An 18100-nucleotide genomic window follows, 5' to 3' on the forward strand; every position below is an offset into this window, starting at 1 on the left:
GGTCTTTTTTGGAGAAGACATTGTGATGTGGGGCATTGATCTTCAGAATCTGCTTGAAACTAGTTATTTCAGTTATTAGAGTGAATTAAAATTACTAAGCCCTACATAAAATACATTTTGGCCAGCTGAGCCTAATTTTAGATTGTTGGTATTGATACCCATCAGCACAGACTGATACCACCCCCGCAGACTCTATAGCATCTGTTTGCCTCTATTAATATGGATGGAAGTTTTTTGTGTGTGACTTGAGAACAGACCCTCCACTGATGTTGCTGGAACAGCCAAGAACCATGAAGGTTTGAGGGGTGGTACAGATTGTTTCCCCCACCTAGATCTTTGAACTTAGTTATAAGCCCCAGGGTTTAGAAAGATGAAAGTCAGAAACTGGGAAAACTATTCACAAGAAACATTTATGATTCTCAGTCCAGAGCACCACTCATTCAGATCCCAGGTCACAAAGCAGAGCACAGAACTGGAGGGAAGAGGCCATTTTCTCTGCTTGCTCAGGAAATATCATTCTGCTCTGACAACGCAAAGGCTGGCTGACTTGGCAGCACTGGGAGAGACCGTGGACTTGGCACCATCAGTGCTGATTTCATGATGGGCAGTGACAGTACTGATGCTTTCCAAGTGGCCCTGCAGGAAGCAGACCTGGAGGAGCCACAGCAGAAGAGAAAGGACCGGGTGGACCTGTGTGGTTTCAGCAGCTGGTTTGTAAGCACGAATGACACATCCTGTGGGGGACGCCCAGAAAGAGCTGTAGGACACTGAGGTCAAGCTGAGATCCTGTTGTTACCTTTGTAATTTGGACATCAAAAGGAAACATAACCTGATTTTACATAGTCGGGGAGACCTGTACAGGCTGTAATGAAACTATAATTGCAATTAATAGACTACTTTATAAGTAACTTAATTTCATGGAATAATTAGTTGGCTTATGCTAAAACGTGATCAGTGACTTAACAGTACAATAAAACAAGGAAATTATAGCCATTTTCAAAATGTTTATGAATTGGAAAAATTGAGACACAAGCAAAAAATCTGAATTAGGTTGAACAAAAAGAGAAAAACACAGAGCTTAGAAAGAATGAGACTTGCTTCATGAACAGCTTTTTACCACAAGTTCCAGCATTCCATTTCAGGAAGAGTTCAGAAGTAGAAATTTGAATAGAAGATGGACTGAGCACTTGTCTTAGACATTTGCATACCACTCTGCTTAAGACCAGAGAAGGCAATGGCAACCCACTCCAGTACTCTTGCCTGGAAAATCTCATGGGCGGAGGAGCCTGGTAGGTTGCAGTCCATGGGGTAGCGGAGACTCGGACAAGACTGAGCAACTTCACTTTCACTTTTCACTTTCATGCACTGGAGAAGGAAATGGCAACCCACTCCAGTGTTCTTGCCTGGAGAATCCCAGGGACGGGGGAGCCTGGTGGGCTGCCGTCTATTGGATCGCACAGAGTCAGACACGACTGAAACGACTTAGCAGCAGCAGCAGCAGCTACTTAAGACTGAGAAAATATCAGTTGTTCCCATCAAAGTGTGAGGGGTTGATGGACATGGGTACCTTTGTTACCACTGCTGACCCCAGGGCATCCTTAGCTTTTGAGCCACTTCCAAACCCGCCTTATAACCACCAGAGAACACATGGCATTGATTTCCTCTCCTCCAGGTGAGAACCACCTGGTGTGCAGACAATGGATCCAATAGGAGGCATGGCTACAGCAGTAGAAGACCAGTCCTACAGAACCTCCACACACTTCCTATTGACTGGCATCCCACTTTGAGTTCCAGGGCAAAACACCTTCTAGCAAGCTCTGTTGTTACAGCAGCCTCCCTGAGAACAGGAACCAAGCAAGTACTCAGTGGTAGCCCAGCTTGACCGTCTCATATTGTCTCTTTACCTCTAGCAACTGAGCTTTAACTGCTTGTCTTTCAGCTCTCAGCTGGTAAGTCACTTCCTCAGAGAAGCCCTCCCTGACTAGGTTAGAACTTTCATTGCCCTCTTTACTTTTTTGTAATTAATTAGTAATGACATAATTGTGTATGTAATTACTGCAGATAATATGAACAAGGATCATGGCTATATTGTTCACTCATGGACCCTCGATGCTGGCACACAGTAAATAAAAAATACTTGTTGCATGAATGAACGTTAGTGTCATCTGCAGGACTTCCCCTACATGGCTCAAGGATTCAGCTAAAGCTCTTGGTGTTTTGCCCCATTCGCCTCACTCCTATTATTTATATTTTTAATGGTTTGTTTTTAATATTAGATATGCAATAGGTGAATACATGGTCATTGTAAAAAAAAAATCTAAATGGCACATATACACAGTTATGAAAATTATGTGTTAGTCTTCCTGACCCAGGGATAGAACCCAGGTTTCCCACATTGAATGCAGATTCTTTATCATCTGGGCCACTGGGGAAGCCCTCTATATATGTAAGTTATGCCGCAATAAATAAATAATTAATTAATTAAAATTTTCTTTTTTAAACTACCATTCAGCTTCACAATTCCATACCAACCCAGCCTTATTCCTTTTCCCAGTCTTAAAAGCACTGTTCACAGTTTCATGTGCAGACTTCCAGATCTTCTTCTGTATTTTTTTCATACATACATGTGTTTTCATACATATGTGTGGTTTCATACATAGATATTCGTATATTCATGTATATATACATGTATATTCATGTATATATACATGTATATTCATGTATATATACAACGTACTCATACATGGGAGTGTTTTAGTCAGAGTCGAAAATACTCTACAGAAGCCATCCTAGGTATTGGAGAGGGACTTTAAATAGGTGATGGAAGACTTGAGAGGCCAGAGAACAGCGGGAAGCCACTATCAACTCCGGGGCTAGAGGGATGAGGAGAGAAGGCAATTACAGGAGCCCAGGTTCTGGGACTGCTTGGGAGAACTGTGAACCATGACAGCACTTCCAGGATAAATCAGGAACCATGGAGAGAGGGTTGTACAGCAGGCTCTGGAGACATGGACATGCTGCTGCCAGACACACAGATCTGAAGCAGAGGAAAGGGGAAGAGATAACCTGGCTTCTCCCCTCTTATTTGCCGGTGTTCCATCACTGGCTCTCTTTGACCAGGTCCATAAGCAAGCCTGGGACAAGTAACTCCAAGGAATGCAAAACTCAAGATTGAGGATGGTAGAGAATAGATCTGAGAGCAAACAGACAAAAGACCAACATGCATAGCTTAAAATAAAATACATAAATAGCATCATGGTATGTGCAGTGTTCTAAATTTATCATATCATTTTTATAGGGACAAAACCTGGATGAAATGAACATTGAGAGAAGGCTTGACCCACAAGATCGAGGATACAGCAGTAGAGCACAGAGGTAGGTGGCAGAAGACAGATGTGTTGTTACAGGAGAAATACACTCTCAGCTAAAGGAAAGGTCTGCCACAAACAGCAGCTCCAAGGACTGGTGTGGGTGCGGGTCTTGTTCCAAGGTAACCAGGTCTGACCTGCTCTGCAGAGAGTGGAAAGAAGGCAGGGTTATAGACCGCTTATTGTCCACGAGTAGGCTCAAGATTCAGAGATTTCACAGCCTGGAGGGAGCTTACGTCTCCCATCTCAACTCCTAATTGCTGCAGAATAAGGAACCGAAAAAGCAGAGAAGTGAAGTGATAAGCCCAGGCAGGCCAAAAGACCACAAGCCTATTTTTGTCATTTTGGGGCTTGAAGGGCATGATATGGGGGAGTTGTTGAGGGCCAGTTTAGCACACATGCCTCCTCTTCCGGCTGGGAGTCACTGAGCAGTCCAGCAGAGAAGGTCTGGCGAAAAACAAGGGGCTGTAGAAGCAATTACTCCAGGATGACCTATTTTGTAAACAATGCTAGGTACCTGGCATGTCTTATTAAGGAATTCACCAAAAAAAAGAGACGTTTTCCTTAGAAACTCCTCCAGCCTCCAAAATCTGGTTTTAATTGCCTTTGGCAGAACCTTGAGTCTGTTCTAGTCCCTGTGCTAGATAGATGAATCTAGGTGCAATAATGGATAAAGAAAGCATATACTTCTAGGATTTCTTAGTCTCACAGGGGATCAGCAGTGGATAAAAATGATTATGATATGATATGATAAATTTGATAATATCTGTAGCACAGAAGAGGAAGTGAATAATTGCTGAGGGAGGGGAATCCAGGGAGGTAGGCAGAGAAGGCTTCACAAAGGTGACATCAGAGAAGGTATAGAAGCAAGAATAGGAGCTCTTCAGACCTCCAACTCCATTTTTAAATTAACAGCATTAAATCAACCTTCTCTAAAACACCACTGTTAATTCTCCAAGGATTTACAAAGCAACAGTTCTTGCTCCATCTACCTCTCAGTACATAATGGAAACCACACACACACACACACACACACATATATATACACCATTTTTGACAGTAAATGATAGATAAAGTGAGTCCACTGGCTCCATCAACCAGGATCAGCAGGGCCAGACTGACCTTCAGAGACGCTATGCACTGAGAAGTTGACACTCGCCACATGTAATCAAATATCCAAGCAATGCCTTCAGTCAAATGCCCTTAAGGCAGTCCAGCAAAGTTCTGACTTTTCCTACAACAACACATTTTATAAGTTGTTGAAAATATCAAATAACCACTTACTACCATAAAAGATCCCCCCCCCCCCCATTATTTTGGTGCCTCTGCTTTGAAAATGAAAGTGAAGTCTCTCAGTTGTGTCCAACTCTTTGCGACCCTAAGGACTATAGCCCATCAGACTCCTCCGTCCATGGGATTTTCCAGGCAAGAATACTGGAGTGGGTTGCCATTTCCTTCTCCAGGGAATCTTCCCGACCCAGGGATTGAACCCAGGTCTCCTGCACTGCTGGCAGACTCTTTACCATCTGAGCCCCTATGCTGTTACCCAAACACATGTTTGGCCTGCCTGTGGGTGATCCTACCCTGAGGAGAGCCCCCTTCCACTCTAAGACACCCCAGGTGGGGTCAGCCTCATCACATCCCTGTTCTCAACTAAGTGGACCTAAAGCTGTTCTTTCACTTCCTCAAACAGCACATGCATAACGATTTCGTTCTTCATCCCCTTCTGTCATTACTCACCTTGCAAACTCAGGAAGGCCCAGTGGTCTGGTTAACCGGAAAGAAACGCTGATGTGAGATGCTATTAGCAGCCCTTAGCTGTTCCTAGCCAAAGGAAGACTGTGTTACAGTGCAGCATTTATGAGCACAGGCTTTTGAAACAGTCATGATTGGGTCCAACGCTTGCTCTTTCACTTCACCGTGTGATCTTGGGCAGATTACTCTATACCGGTAAGCCCAAATTTTATCTTCTATAAAATGTGCTTAATAATAGCACCTGCCTCATGAGGTCATTTTTTCAACAAGTATTTAGTATACTCCGACTCTATGCCAGGCACTGTGCTTGAAGAGGGAGATTCAGCAGTGAACAAACAAAAATCCCCACCCTAGAGCTTACATTCTAGTGGAAGAAGATAGACAACACAAATAAATAAATATATTATATACTATGTTGAAAGGAAAGGGGCTCAGGAACATTGAGGGTGTTACTATTTTAGATGGAGTGACCAGAAGAGCCTGAGTGAGGAGGGGATTCAGGGAATGGAGAGCGGCAGGTGGACATTTAAGGGGCAGTCTTACAGGCAAAGGGAACAGCCTGAGCAGAGGCCCTGAGGCAGGAGCAGGCCTAGCATGTTTAAGGAACAGTGAGTCTGGCTGGAACCGACTGAGGGTGGGGACAGAGGAGGGAAGTGAGGTCAGACAGTATTAGAGCAAAGGAGTGGTGTGTGCTGACTCCTATTTGAATAGGATCATTGGGCTTTGGGGTTGAGAAGGACTTAGAAGGGCAGGGCTGGAAGCTGGGAAACCAGTTAGGAAACTCCTCCAGAGATCCTGGAGAGAGATGAGCATACTCCATCCTCAACTTGACGCCTGACCCCAACCAACTCTGGATTAGAATACAATTCCACACACACATCTGGCAAGGAAAGAGCTCAGCTTTGTTCTCCTTTCTGCATCGTTCTCAGTCAACCCATCTATAGCCTTTCCTTAATCATGCTGCTTTCAGTCTTCTTCCCCTTGTCTTCTCTCTCTGCTCCTCACCCTGCTGTCTGCCTTTTTCTCACTCTTATGAATGGTCTGTTTTTCTAGCGCACACTTTGGGAGGGAGGTTGTTCTGTCTTGGGGAGAGAGCAGTGTGGCTCTTGGCTTGTGGTTCCACAGGGCACATGAGAAGGGTAAGGGAGCAGATTAAGGGTGACAGGCACTCAAGGTGCCCAAAGAGACAGCTCTGCCATGAAGGTCATACCAGTGTCACAGGAGGAGCTTTCGTTGCCTGGTCAGAGTTCAGCTAGGAAAAATGAAGCTTCTGCATGTTTTAGGTACTTCCTAAATGGTCAGTAATGCAGGGAGTTAGAGGCTGATCACCATTGGACAGACCAGGAGAGCAAAGATCAAAAGGCCATTTTCAGGAAATCACGAATTATGGGGGTTCTAGAGAAGCCACCACAAATAACCTCATAGCCTTCAGTGCCAAAGCAAGCGATTCTCAGAAGGAACTTCCATGATACTAGCCACTAACTTCATGTCACAATAACCAAATGTTACTGCAGGTGTAGGGGTTTTCCTAGAAGCCATTTCGATGGTGAGACTAATAGCCACGACTTAACTATACACAGAATTGTCTGAAAAATCACATATCCCACTAAATCCAAACTCAGTGTGTCCCCAACTCAACTTCCCCTTAGCCAGAGACCCAGGATGCCCATGGCCACTCTAATCCCCCCAAAAAGCTGGCAGAAGGGAAGTCAGAATGTAGCAAGACAGCGTTTTTAATTGTCTTAAAATATCTTACTTTTGCTAATTTTATGAAAACATATGACCCTGTGCACACGTTGCTAGGCTCTCCTAGGGTCCTGGAAGATGTGCTGCAAGTGAGACTCCTGGAGATTAAGCTTCTCGTGGAAAATCTGCCTCTGTCTAGAAAAGAAGTAATTTACCTTCACTAACCAGAGAGCTAATCATAAGAAGGAGCTTTGGACCAGTGTGAAGGGTTTCCTTGGGTTTCGTTTGTAGCAGTAATGTTTTATTCAGCTTGGGAGTTGCTAATAACACTACTAGATTGTTTATCAAATTAATACAAATTTGAATTAGTAGATAATGAGCCACTTCATGTAGCCTTTACACTCAGACCTTTGAATCACTCCCTTTTGGTCAACACGCCCCTTGCTTGCCCATTCTACAAATATGTATTGAGGGCATTCTCTGTGCTAAGCTCACAATGGTGAGGAAAGTGAACATGAACTCTGCCTTTATGGGGCTGTAAGGAGAAAAGATAAGTAATCAGCTAATCAGCCAAGTCTCTAATTACAGGACTAAGAAGGAAAAGTTCAGGGTCCTACTAAGAGTGTAGGATGAGAAAGCCTAGTCTAGTGGAGGTGAGAGGAAAGACTGAAGGGTTCCTTCTTTCAAACAGTTATTTTTGAGTACCTACTCTGTTCACTCAGAGCTAAGGGCCAGGATAATGGTAAGCAAGAACTGCAGCTTCCCTGTCTCCCTCGACCTCTCTCTCCAGGGGGAGGCACTTTCACAGAATCAGGTTGCACCTATCTGTAAATGACCATCTAATGGTGGCCTCCATGAAAGCATGATGCAGATGAATATGTGGGCATGTGTGCAGAGGGTTGGTACAATAGGACAGGCCTTTTGGAGGGGCCACAGTGCACTGAGAGCCAGAAGCAGAGTTAACTGATGGATGAGAAGGCGGAAGGGCTTAAGGATATTCTTCTAAGCAAAAGGAACTGTAGGAGGAAAAGCCTGGGGACAGGACTTAGGACAAAGCACATGGGGAAGAGAAGACGAACGGAGACCAGTGTGGCTGGGACAGCTCTGAGGGAGGGCAGGTATGCCTACCTGTGGCTGGAAAGATAGAATAGATGCATACGCCTGACACAGATGGGAGCCAACAACAAAATAAATGAAGGAACAAATAAAACAAAACAAACACAAACACATAGATATAGACAACAGAGCGGAAGGGAAGAGGGGAATGGGGGTGGGGCAGGGGTGAAATGGGCAAAGGCAGTCCACATCTGGTGACAGAAACTAAATCTTTGGTGGTGGCATGCTGTAGTGTATACAGAAATAGAAAAATGTTGTACCCGTGAAGCTTATATAATATTATAAACCAATGTTGTTGTTGTTCAGTCATCCAGTCGTGTCTGACTCTTTGTGACCCCATGGTCTGCAGCCCGCCAGGCTCCTCTGTCCATGGGATCCTCCAGGCAAGAATACCAGAGTGGGTTGCTATTTCCTTCTCCAGAGGATCTTCCCAACCCAGGGATGGATGCCAGGTCTCCTGTGCTGCAGGCGATCTCCTGCATTGCAGGTGGATTCTTTACTGACTGAGCCACCAGGGAACCCCAGTGTTACCTTAATAAAAAAGTTCTTAAACCTTAAAAATAAATAATAAGTTATAAATAAATCGGAAGATTCTGAGGAGTGAAGAAGCATGGCCCAATTGGCACTTAAAAGGGTCTCTCTGGCTGCAGCAAGAATATTGGATTACAAGGGATGCTTTGCCAGTAGCTGCATCTTAATTACTTCCCCCTTTCTCACTTTCCTTTCCGGTAGCCCCAGAGATTCAAACAAATGCATGCCTGATATGCAGTTCAAAGCTCCCTAACACTGAAGGGCTGGCCGCACAGCCTGGAGAAGAGCACATTGCCTTCAGTCAGGCAGATACACTTTAGATCTCCCCTCTACCTCCAGTCCACTGGTGGGGCCAGACAAGTCATTTTCCGTCCCTAAAACCCACTTTCTGCCTAGTCTACAAAGTGGAAGAACAATGTCTACTCCACTGAACTGAATGAGTAACAGAACAACTGTGTGCAAGTTACCTGGCACTGGCAGAACTCAAGACCTGTCAGCTGTTACTGGAAGTAACTGCAAGATGGTTAAGATAGTAATAGTAAGATTTCTAACCAAAAACTGTACTAGTAAAAGTCCTGGGATTACAGCATGTCCTTGCCTATTGAAAAATATATAAGGTTTCACCGGTGGTCCAGTGGTTTAGAATCCACCTGCCAGTGCTGGGGACATGGGTTCAATCCCTGATCTGGGAAGATCCCACATGCTGTGGAGCAACTAAGCCCATGTACCACAACTACTGAGCCTGTGCTCTAGAGCCCGAGAGCCGCAATTACCGAAGCCTGTGCGCCCTAGGGCCCACACTCTGCAACAAGAAAAGCCACCACAGTGAGAAGCCTGCATTCTCAACAAGAGAGTAGCTCCTGCTTGCTGCGACTAGAAAAAGCCAACCCACAGCAACAGAGATCCCACAAAGCCCCCCAAAAAAGTTTTTTAAAGATTCCTCTATGTCTTAAAAAATATATATATATATATATGTATACATACATATATATATATATGTATAAACTGGGACTTTCCTGGTGGTCCAGTGGTTCAGAATCTGCCTGCCAGTGCAGAGGATACTGGTTTGACCCCTGGTTCGAGAAGATTCCATATGCTGTGGGATAGATAAGCCTGTGAGGCACAAACTACTGAGCCTGTACTCTGCAACAAGGGAAGCCACCACAGTGAAAAAAAAAAAAAAGCCCGCGAAAGGCAACAAAGAGTAGCCACAACCTCTGCAACTAGAGAAAGCTGCACACATCAGTGAGGCAAAACCCAGCGTAGGGAAAAGAAACTTTAAAATTATATAAATACATATATATGTAATATTATACATTTACTTAAATACTATATTTTTAATGAGAGCTATCTAATGAAATCTTCCTAGTACTGGTGTTGGAAAACAAGTCTATATTATTTATGCAATTAAAATATATATGTATATACACAATAAAATTTAAAAGTTTCTGAGTAAATTCTATTGTACATGAATTACCTTATCTCTGGTCTTTTCCTGTATGCAGTTATTTTCTAGAGAAACTGAACTCATTTGTTAGCCTGTCCATCCCCCAGACTGAACATTAGCTTCTCAAGAATAATTTTATTTATCTTATTTCTCCAGAGTCTACTGAGAGTCTAGCGTTCACTCAGTAGTAGGTGCCCAATAAAAACTTGCAGAATGGAAAGATGAAGAAAAAATTAATAAACTTAACTTTTGAGTCTGGCAGCTATATTGTATGAATCAAAATCAAGATACATTTGTCTGGCCTACACAGTATGAGTGTCTTAGAGAGAATTTGGCATGGAATATTTGATATCTAGAGTGTCCTGAAAAGTTCAGAATATATGATCAAATATACCTCAAATAGCTGCATCTGTTTTAAAGGAGCTACAGCAAGCCACTATAACAAATTCCACTGTGTTCTACTAATTTTTCATTATAAAAATTGTCCCATGTTCTTTGTTCATAGTAGAAGGAACAATCCAGAAGATTTTCAAGGATGTCTGTTTAACCTTTAACACAAGGACTCTGGATTTGCTTTTCTCTTGTCTCACTCACTATAATTAATTAGTTGCACTGCTCACACACAAAACAGCCAAACATTTTGTTTGTTAAGCACAGCTGAGGCTGGCTCAACAGAGTGTCTATTCAAAAGAGGGAAATAAAATATGCAGCAAAGCAAGGAGACAGGGAACAAAGAATCCAGTATGACAATTAACAGGAGAGCTAAACAAACATTCAGAACACCATCAGGAAGGTAAACAGCCTCAAGTGTCTAGAAAAGAGAGAAGCTGGAGGGGAAAGCCTGAGAGGACCTGAAAGGACCAATTTAAGTCAATGAAGAAATTTAGGACTTTGTTATAAAGGATTATTTTTTTAAAGTCAGGTTTACTGAAGTATAATTTTTACACAGTAAAATTCACCTTCTTAGAGTATAGTTCTGAGAGTTTTAAACATCACATATAGATGTGTAGCTACTATCACAATCAAGATATAGAACAGTTTCACCGTCTCGAAATTCTCTCTTGCTCCTTTTTAATCAACTCCTCCCTCACCTTTAGCACCTAACAACCACTATCTTGTGTTCTGTCCTAGTTTTGCCTGCTTTAAAGGATTTAATGAGAGAACTTAAAACGGGGGGTGGGGGGAAGGAACTGAGATTTTTTTTCCCTACACCCACTTACTTTCTAGACCCATCAATACATCATTTGCTGAACTTTTATTTATTATCTATTATGTGCCAAAGATTCTACTTACCTCATCTTTCATTTTTACAGCTTGTCCATGAGGAAAGTTATATCCCATTTTCCAGATGGGAGCTAAGAGTCAAAGAGGTGCCAAGCTAGTAAGACGCAGAGCCAAGATTCAAAATCAAAGTTGATCAAAAATGCCACCATGGCTTATCTCTGAGTGTTAGGATTATAGCTGATCTGTGCTTTCTTCTTTGTTTGTACTATCAAAGTTTTCAACAATAAGTTTATATTATTTTTGCAACCAGAAAATTGCTTTCATAATATATGTATACACACACACATACATACATACATACAAGGTTTGATTCTCTGTTGAGCAAAAAGGGGAAAGGTAGAAAAGAGTTTAAAAGAGGATAAAGAAAACACTCCTCTTAGCAACTGGCACTCAGAACTGAAAAACCAGAATCAAATTTACCAAAAGAACCAGAGCATAGCTTTGTTCTGTCTCTAGATCTCATCAGAGTCTAATAGCTCTACCTTTGAAAGTTCTGTAGCACAAATGCCCTTCCAAAGCACTGAAGACAAGCCCTGGAGGCCTGTAAAAACCCATTAGGCCACTCAGACCCAAAAGGCAATCCTCCTAAGCTTCTTCCTGCCTCATCTCCAAGAGATCCAGTAGTAACAAGCTAACTCTCGTGAATGAGTGAGAGCACAACAGCCTTTCACCACTCCAGGAGAGGCAGGAAAGTGAATAACTTAAGGCCAAGGCTAAAGGGGACACAGAACATCTTTTATTGTGGGGAAGTGGGGAGTTCTATTTTAATAGTCTATGTTGGGAGAATATTACTCATCACAGCACTGTAAGAAGACTCATGAGGACATCCTTTGGCCTTTAAGCAGAATCCAATTGTTGCTTGTTTCAAAAATATTTGAATAATCTTACAAAAGTGTATAAAGTACAGGATTGAAAAAAAAATAGATTGGGTGCTGGGACTAGGTACTTGTATGCTAAGTCACTTCAGTCGTGTCTGACTCTGTGCAACCCTATGGATTGTAGCCTGCCAGGCTCCTCTGTCATGGGATTTCCCAGGCAAGAATACTGGAGTGGTTTGCCACGTCCTCCTCCAGGGGATCTTCCCAACCCAGGGATCGAACCCTCATCTCTTAAATCTCCTGCATTGGCAGGTGGGTTCTTTACCACTTGCACCATCTGGGAAGCCTGGGACTAGGTACTGAAATAGAAAAACAATAAACATTGACACCCGCCCCCACCTCACATGACACACAATTAATTCAAGAGGGATTGCTGACCTAAATGTAAAAGTCAAAACTCTAATGCTTCTGGAAAAAAATAGAGGAGAGTATCTTTACAACTTTGAATAGCAAAGTTTTCTTAGATAAGATAAGCAAAACCATTTAAAAGTTGATAGATTATACCAAAATTTTAAACTTTTACTCATAAAAAGACAGTGTTAATGAAACACAAAGAAATATATCATAGACTGATATAAAATATTTGCAAGACATACCTTTGACAAAGTTTTAGTATCTAAATTATATAAAGAACTCCTATATCTCAAACATTTGAAGAACCATACAACTCAATTTGGACTGACTTAAACAGACACTACACAATGGAAGATATATTAATGGCCTATAAGCAGTTTAAAAGATACTTAATATCATTAATTATCAAGGAAATAGAAATTAAAGCCACACTGAGATACTACTATGTGCATGAAAAACTAAAATAATTTGAAAAAACAGAGTGGCAACACTAAACGTTGGGAGAACATAGAACAACCTGAACTCTCATGTGGTGTTGATGATATAATCACTTTGGGAAAAGGACTGACAGTTTCTTATGAAATTAGACATGCATCTACCCTATGACCCGGCAATTCCACTCCTAGGAATGTGGCCAGAGTTATGAGAAAACATATAGGGGTAAAGTGTATAGATGTTTGCAATTTACTTTGAAACACATCAAAAAGTAAGTGAAAAGAAGGATGTATATATGGACAGGCATGTGATAAAGCAAGTACAGCAAAAGATTAATCATAGAATCTAGATGAGGGTATATGGGTGTTAATATAAAATTCTGTCATCTTTTTCTAGTCAACAAATTTTATAATGAAATATTGGAAAAAAATAAGTTAAGATTTAGGAGAAAAGAAAAGTAAAGTTCAGGCAAAAAGGATGAAACTGAAGTTAGAACCTTATATGGAAGTATAGGTCTGTCTTATAGTTTTCTAAGAGCCAAAACAAAAGGGAAAAGCGGATGATGTGCAGGAGTGAAGGGGAAGAAATAAAAGCAAAGGAGGAAAAGAGCGAGATCCATTTACATAGTTAACAATGCCCGTATGGTTGAAAAAAAAGGTTCTAGTAAAGCACCATTTTCCTGTTACAGGCAAGTTTTCATGAAGAAGGTACTGTGTGCATGTGGTTCTATTAATTAGGATAAGGACTTGAAACAGAGACCTTTACTTCTTATAAAGTAAGTATAGGTAAAGTAAAAAACTCATTCCTCTCTTATAGTCTACAAGTAGTGCTCTATGGGGTCGCACAGAGTCGGACACGACTGAAGCGACTTAGCAGCAGCAGCAGCAGTGCTCTAGGGGGCTTCCCAGGTGGCCCGAGTGGTAAAGAACCCACTTCCCAATGCAGGAGACATAGGTTCGATCCCTGGGTTGGTAAGATCCCCTGGAGGAGGGCATGGCAACCCACTCCAGTATTTTTGCCTAGAGAATCCCCATGGATGAAGGAGCCTGGCGGGCTACAATCCATAGGGTTACAAAGAGTCAGACATGACTGAAGTGACTTAGAATGCATACACAATGCTCTGGGACCAGAACGGTGACATTATTCAAAGGAAAATAGGTGGTTGGAGCTCCAAAATACTACAACATAGAAAAAGGCTGCAATTATTTTATCCAAGAAGAAATTATGTACAAAAATAGACTCAAGAATCTCTAAGAAATACTCTATCACTTGTCTTATTGATCTACTCCATTGTATGTTGCTGAATCCATTCCTCTCTGAACTGTATGCTACATACTAGAGCATATGTAGCTACATACTCGGAGAAGGCAATGGCACCCCACTCCAGTACTTTTGCCTGGAAAATCCCATGGACGGAGGAGCCTGGTAGGCTGCAGTCCATGGGGTCGCTACAGTCGGACACGACTGAGCGACTTCATTTTCACTTTTCACTTTCATGCATTGGAGAAGGAAATGGCAACCCACTCCAGTGTTCTTGCCTGGAGAATCCCAGGGACAGGGAAGCCTGGAGGGCTGCCGTCTACGGGGTCTCACAGTGTCGGACACTACTGAAGCTACTTAGCAGCAGCAGCAGCAGCTACATACTAGAATGACAATACTAGCTTTCTTATACCATATTTCAACAATTCTGAGATACATAGTTTTTTCCCACATTTTAACATCTCTGAGATTGGCATGGGTCTTACAGTCAATGGCATGTCATTTTTAAAATTTCTTAATAGTATGTAAAACAATGGTGTTTCTTAAAATCAATGACATGTTACATTTAATAAGACAGAATTATCCAATGCTTCATGGTTCAAAGTATTTTCATCCTATTCAATTCTTACAACATCATATTTTGGTGAGATGGGTAGTTATTCCTATTCCAAATATAGACATTGAAATTCAGAGCATTTAAATGACTTCTCTAAGGTCCTCTGCTAGTTATAATGAAGCCATAACACTAATCTGAATTCTCTAAATTTGAAATGTCCTGCTTTCTCCCAATATTACACAAAATATTTAGAGAATGAAATCTCCATGGAAACAGGAATTTTATTTTATTCGCTACTTTAGCACTAGAGCAGAGAACATTACTTGGCACATAGCAGATAGTCAAATGTTTATTTAATGAATTAGTATTACAGAAGGGAATGAGAGGTCAGAATGGAAAGAACCTGTGGATTGTGGTGAGCTGGGAAGTTTACACAGAGGGTAGCTATCCTGCCATTATTTCTCTGCTTTGATGAACTTATCATTCATCACACAAATAGCACCTACTTCATGGTGCCTTCCACAGGTTAAGTTAAATATATTCATTCCCAAATAACTTGAGAGGCAACCTAGTATAGTGCAAAGCATACTGATTTTTGCCTGAGAAAACCTTTGCATGATTTTAAATTCCTTCTGATTTTAACTACCTATTAGCAAAAAACTGGGAGAAATTACTTAGCTTCCGTTTTCTTACCCACAAAATTAGAAATAATAAAACCTACTGGATTGCATCATTGTGAAACTTAAACGAGACCAGAATGTGAATGTACCTGAAACATGGTAGGAGCTCAATAATAATACTGTAATTCTTCTCTCTTTCTTACATGTACATGCTCCACTTGAACTTGATGAATACTTCCATTTTTTAACTTCACATTTTTCTCCCCATGACTGTGTGTTTCTAAAAGAACCGCACCTCTCCAGAACCCAGGAGAGTGCCAGACTCATTCTAAATGCTCTTAAGTATTTTCAGAGTTTATTCATTCACTTATTGAATTCATAAATATTTATCATATTCCTATTATGTGCCAGGTTCTTTTCTAGTTGCTGACACTCCACCAATGGACAGAACTAATGAAAATCTCTGTCCCCTTGGAGGCAGATAACAATACAGGAATAAATAACATGGTGATAAGTCCTGTGGAGAAAAATAAATAAAGCAGAAAGGATAGGGATAGGAAGTGTGGGAGATGGTCAGGGGTGACTTTTTGTAACATTAATATCAGTATTAAAGAGTGTTAAAGAAAAGCCTTACTCATGTGGTGACATTTGAGCAGAGACTTCAAGGAAATGAGGAGAATGCCATCCAGTAATCTGGGTTAAATTAGAAGAGCAACATGAATATTTGTAGGAAAAATAAACAGATAAGAATAGAACATTCCAGAATGTAAGAACATTTATTTGACCAAAAACCTGATAGACTTAAGTAGATGGCTTGCTTGGGCAATATAAAATGAACCAGTCCAACTGGAGTATCAGGACTTTGAATACCAGGAAAAGAATCTGTATTTTATCTTATAGACAATGGTGAACCACTGGAGCCTTTTATCCTAGAGGATGTGACAGAAACCAAACAGTACTACAGGAAGCTTAACCTGGTGGAGCAACCCCTGCAGAAAACATTAAAGGGAAAGGATAGCAGTTCCAGCATGGACATCTTGAGTTTGACACCACCACGGGTTTTCAAGATCATGCTCAGAAAACAGTCGGAAATGCAGGCCTGGGGTCAAGAGAGAGTCGAGGGCTGAGCGACTTCACTTTCACTTTTCACTTTCACACAATGGAGAAGGCAATGGCAACCCACTCCAGTGTTCTTGCCTGGAGAATCCCAGGGACAACAGAGCCTGGTGGGCTGCCATCTATGGGGTCGCACAGAGTCGGACACGACTGAAGCGACTTAACAGCAGCAGCAGCAGCAGCCCATCTAAATCCCGACAGCTGATTGTAATCATCTTCCAAGAGTCATTGACTCTGTGAGCAACAAGCAGATCTTGTTAGAATTCTACCTCTGGCCTAAAAAGTGGTAAGACATTACTCGTTGGAATTTTCCAAACTTACGCCAAGACTACAGATTCAAAGTCAGCAGTAATGAGAATGATATGCAGGACCTGACAGGGAGACACGCCAGAAAATTAAGTAGGGAAAAAACCTGAAAGGTGGGGCACAACGTGCCTTGGGAAGCTCAGACTCTTGAGAAATCTGGAAGAACATATATCATGCCAGATGCTTCAGCCTTATGGGAGGGCTTTTGTTTAAAAGTGTGCTATGTGAAATGATTTAGACACCCTTCAAAAAGCAGCATGCCAGTGATTCATCCTGTCTGAAAAAACATACAGCCCCTCACATTTGACTTTTCAATCTCACCACTGATTGGAAATAACAAAAGTGATCTCTTTGCTATGTGGAATAATTTCTCTTTCACCCACCAACAAGCAGGATGGGGGAAGGGGTGTCTCTGAAAACTGGGGAGTGGGGTTTATACAGTTTGGAGAGAAAAGTTGCAGTAGGCAATTATAGCCTTATGTAAGATCCTTGTATAAAGACCACTCATGTGCCTGTGGCTATGTGACAGTGGAATCTGTCACTGTGGGTTTTTTAATTGAAAAAAAGGGGGGAAAATTACTTTATTGAAATAAACTTGATTCCTATCCACAAAAGCAAAGGGCTGCCATTAGTCTGGAATCCTAATCAGGTGTCTTGTGTGCCTATAATTAGCCACTGGCTCCTAGAAAGGAAAAAAGCAGGGCCTCCTTTACTTGAAGTGTATTTTCTTAGCCCTGGAATCCTTAAATATGTTGCTTACATAACCCCCAAAAGAATTTTTAAGACTATGTAACTCCTCACATATTTTAAGTTGTCATTGAAAATTTTTCATCAGAGGATAAGATGATGATAAATTGTAATTAAGATAAATATTTCATGACACTATTTGGTAAAATAGGTCATAACTTCCCAAAGAATAAAATACCTCAAATCTTAAGGAGGTCATGTAAAAATTTTATAAACCAGTTCTATCCAAATCCAAAAAATTTGCTTGTCTTGCAAGACATTCCAGTTAACTTTAAGAGAATCAGCATCACTGACTTACACTGTTCAGCTGTTCCAAATCTAGAGCTTCCCCACAGAGGTTCCCCAGTTATTCTATTCCTAATGCCAACTTCACTCATAACAGAAATACGAGTAAGACAGGCAAAGGAGGGAGGCTCCGTGCACGTAAGGAAGCTTGATTAACAACAAACAAACATGTCATTACCAAACCAATATTTCTTTATTGATTTTTACTTCTGTATGTATCTACAAAAAATGAATATTTTCCTACACAGCCAAAATAGCACTGTAGCACTTAATGAAAATAGCCTCTCCATGTTAAAATTTCTCACATGTCCCCCAAATCCCCTTTATGCGATGGTTTATACAATCCAGGATTCAAT

This window comes from Bos indicus x Bos taurus, chromosome 4 (genome assembly GCF_003369695.1).
Source record: "Bos indicus x Bos taurus breed Angus x Brahman F1 hybrid chromosome 4, Bos_hybrid_MaternalHap_v2.0, whole genome shotgun sequence".
Lineage (NCBI taxonomy): Eukaryota > Metazoa > Chordata > Mammalia > Artiodactyla > Bovidae > Bos > Bos indicus x Bos taurus.